This window comes from Camponotus vicinus, unplaced genomic scaffold, assembly GCF_025532165.1.
Source record: "Camponotus vicinus isolate PSW18456_S1 unplaced genomic scaffold, iyCamVici1.0 SCAF_8, whole genome shotgun sequence".
NCBI lineage: Eukaryota > Metazoa > Arthropoda > Insecta > Hymenoptera > Formicidae > Camponotus > Camponotus vicinus.
The window spans coordinates 8,748,274-8,752,829 of NW_028141980.1; the positions used below are offsets into that span (position 1 = coordinate 8,748,274).

Sequence of the window (4,556 nt, forward strand, 5' to 3'; positions counted from 1 at the left end):
TTTTCATGTTAAAACTAAATATATTTTCAAAACAAGAATGTCCTTTTTTTCCGTGTATTTAAATGATACGTTGTGTTACATTTTTAATCAATAAAATTTTCATCGATTCAGTTTAAGATAGTATGTTTTATATGTACAATTAGATATTTTTCTTATTCAGATTGCTTTTATCTCTCGGTCAACATTTCGCATGTAAGAACGGAAATAAATAATAAGAAAAAGAGTTAAGCAGTTCACGTATTAATATGAACGCTGTTGCAAATCTAAGGAGCAGCAATTGCGACAATAATTATTATATATAATATACAATATAATATTATATACAATATAATTATTATATAATTTTCTCATTGTTATTTATATTATATAATTTTCTCATTGTTATTTATTATTACAACATCTCTGTGAATTAGATTCCAATTTTTTTTTATTAAAGAAAATGATCGTCGTGTAATTTTTTATTCAACAATATATAAGTAGACATTACAATGAAAAAAAAAATTATTTTAACTAAATGCACTTATTGCGTACGTGACATAAAAATCGGAAGCTCTAATGATTTAGATTACATTATTGAATGATATAATTTCACACAAATTATGTAAAATTATATATAATATAAATTTCTTTGTCTCTTTCACAAATTATATTATAAATTTATATAATATAACCCCCCATGGGTACACCTTGACGAGGTGGGGTGGCTCAGTACTTGGATGGTCCCTTGAGGTTTATCTTAAATTCTTTTCTTTAAGATAAATCTTAAGGAGCCTGAAGAGGAAGCTAAGTACCCATTTGCACAGCATTGCCACGAGTCGCAATGGATCGCACGCGCATTTAATGCGCTGGACGCAGATTGCGTCGTCGACTTTTCGTCGTCGGTGCCGTCAACGTGTCGCGGACGGCGGCGTCTCGTTACCGCGTTTTCGCGTTTAGCTTTTTCGCGTCATCGCGTCATCGCGTTTTCGCGTTGGACTTTCTCGCAATCCCAATTTCACTTATTTGTCATCGAGTTGTCATCTTCCGACGTCAACTAACCGGGATGTCTCATTGAGTCGTTGCGAATGTAACGAAATTCTCACGCCTCGTGCATCGCGGCACTTGGTGATGCCGGCCGCGCACACGTATGTCCAGTACTGTGTACATGGGCGCGCGGTTTTGAGCTTTTGCTCAAGTTCGGCTGATTGAGGTCACGCTCTGCTTCGGGCTCCAGTTCGGTACGGATCGGTTAGAATTCGATCGATTGCTTGGAATCGTCGTTAATGGGTCCCTTCTCTTGTTCTAACAGCCATGAGATATTATGCACGAACAAGAGTCGAGTGAACTTCATTCGCGTTGATTCCATCAATCGATAGTTTTCTTCCGTTTCGGACTTAACTCTTGTTTGGAGGTAAGATGTCGTTGAATTCCCAACCTGTTGACTCGAAGATGACTCTCGTCAGTGAAATGGGATTTTCGCTCGTATCGAAACCGGGAGTGCCGTTTAAAGTATATATATATTAAATATATACATCGCGCGACCAAACAGAAAATTTTTAATCGTATCGAATAGTGCGGGAACCGTCCAGTATCGCGCGTAAAAGTGCGAAAGTAGCGATATAAAAATATCGCACGTGAGTGCGGGAGTGCCGCTGAAAGTATCGCGCGTCTAAGACTGAGAGGAGGAGGAGGCCTAGGAGAGGCATCGGGCTTCGGCAGAGCAACCTTCTGGTAAATAATTTATTTATTTACAATTATATATTAAATATTAAATATATTTATTATAATTTAAATTAAACAATTAATCGCGTAATTTGATTTTTTATTTATATGATTTAAAGAAGAGAATTGAAGAATAAGATTTTTAAATAAAAGCTATAATCTTGTAAAGGTATAAGCTTTTATAAAGTTATTAAAGAATTATTAATAATGTTTTTTTTTTAATTTATAGAATTATTTTATTAATCTGCTTATTATTATATGGATCGAATATAAAATTCAATATATACAAATAATAATTTTTTGAAATATTAATTTTTTGGACATTATTATAATTTGGATTTTCTATATGTATGTTATAGATGCAACAACCCAGATGATCTGAGAGGAGGAGCAGGCCTAGGAAAGGCATCTTGCACCGGCGGAGCAACCTGATGGTGAGTATTATTATTTATATTAATTTTATATAAATAAATTAATTAATTTGATTTATATGAATGATTTAAACATGAAAAAATTGGGAAAATTTTTATAATTTTTTCTATATAAAAGTTTCTACTTAAAAAAATTAATTACTTATAAAATTATTTCATATTTATATATTTATTTATAATTGCGTGCATCGGATATAAAATTCAATGAGTCCAATAATAATTTCTTAAAATATTAATTATTTTGAACATTTATATAATTTGCATTTTATATTTGTATGTTACAGACAACGTAGCTTCAATATTAACTCCGCTGTTGCGCATCAGTGCCGGTAAGTAACAACCTTTTATTTTGAAGCAAAGGATTTGTAAATGCATGAAAAAATCCGTTGCTTCTAACTCTCGGTTGGCGGGATAATACGCGTGTAAAAATTAAAGTAAAAGAAAAAATATTTTTAAAATAACAATAGATATAGAGGTACATGAAATATTTATTTCCATTATATATATCGGCCTTTATAAAACGGCCTTTTTAAAAATAGATTTTTAATTTCTAAATATTTAATCTAAAAGATAAAGATATTTATAAGCAACCCGACGACGGAGAGTTAAAATGCATGCTAATTATATTTTATATATGCATGATAATTTATATTTTGCGATTTCTGACGACTTAATGGCGTACGTTAAAATACGATCGTAATATCGTACGATCGTAAACAAATTATTAGTCGTCAAAATGAATATGGCCAGAAGAAGAGATAACTGGCTTGAAAAATACATATCAATATTGGCAATATTGGCCAAAAGATGTGTTGCGCGGCTAAGGCTTCCTAAATTTTATCGCGAATTTCCGGTTAGGGCTCCTTAAATTTCTCATTATCGCGGATTTCTAATTAGGGTTCCCCAAATTTCACCTTATCGTGAATTTCTGCTGGTGTAAGCCAGCAAGTAGGGCGGTTAGGGATGTTAGGTCTTTATTAGGTCTGTTAAGGCTATTAAGTCTGTTAGGGCTGTTAGGACTGTTAGGTTTGTTAGGGCTATTAGGGCATATAAAAGTTAAATTTATTTTCAAGAAAAAAAAACATAAAAATATGTTATTTTTAGGGGTCTGTATTAGGCTTGTTAGGGCTATTAAGTCTGTTAGGACTGTTAGGTTTGTTAGGGCTATTAGGGCATATAAAAATTAAATTTATTTTCAGGAAAAAAACCATAAAAATATGTTATTTTTAGGAGTATTTTCATATATATAATTTATTTTATGTAAAATTAAATAAATTATATATAAAGAATTGAAATTAATTATAAAAAAAACTATAAATAAAAATAAAAAAATGTATGGAAAATGTATGGAAAATGTAAAAAATGTAACTTAAATACATAATGTACATTTAAGTTGCATTTTATTATACGTATAACATGTATTAAATTTAATATTTTATTTTTTGTAAATTGTATTAATATTTTATCACTTAAAAATTGTATTTTTTTGAAAATTATACAATTTTAAATTCGAATGTGAATGTTATTAGTATCTAATATGATAATATTGATTCGATAAAATATTGACAGAAAAAAGTAATTCAATCTAAATAATTTTTTTTTCTAACTTATTTGAATCCATATACATTGATTATCATTGATTAATCATTTCAAATAATAAAAATTTTGCAATTTTCTTGTGTTGAGAATATTGATACTAATAGCATCAATTATTAAATTGTATCTAACATTGTAATTATATCTATAAATTGTAATTATATTATTTTTTATTTTTAATAATTTTCTTTGCAATTGTATATAAATTATAATCTAGTTGTAATAATGTAAAAGAAATCTATTGTACATTACACGAAATTAGATGAATACGTACAATAAGAAAATTTGTTTAATTAACACATTTGATATATTTTATTTCAATATTTTTATTGCAAAATTATTCAAATATTTGGATAGCTTATTTTTTTATATTAAAAGATTATTAATAAATTCGAGAAACTCGCGCAAATACCGTAAAAAAACTCTTTTACATAATATAAAGATTATTAAATAAAAGTGAATCAAGAAAAACACGATGTTAACCCAATAATTAGATATTAGCTTTTTACTCGTAAAATTTGTCGCGCTTTTAATATTATAGAAACGTAAGTATATTCGAAAATAAAATATTGCGAAATATTGAACATTATCGATCACGCGGAAATTAAAATCTGTAAAACAAAATAATTTTCTTTGATTATCGTTTTTAATTAAATGTATTTCGAAAATTTCGAATCGCGTTAAATATTTATTGATTTACGATTTATTGATTTACGATTTTATAATAAATTATATTGCAAACAATTGCGTTCTTTTCACGTTTTTGGACGTGATCGCTATCTTGGCGAAGAAGCCTTATCGCTGTCCCTCATGTCAGGTGGACGCTAG

General features: G+C 29.0%; 1 long non-coding RNA gene across 1 annotated transcript; it reads left to right on the forward strand.

The window, feature by feature from the left end:
• Positions 1-691: 691 nt before the first annotated feature.
• On the forward strand, positions 692-3,470 carry LOC145975448 (uncharacterized). The gene is made up of 3 exons (XR_014439980.1): positions 692-1,710; positions 2,061-2,135; positions 2,417-3,470. It is a non-coding gene; the product is annotated as an uncharacterized LOC145975448 (long non-coding RNA).
• Positions 3,471-4,556: the final 1,086 nt, after the last annotated feature.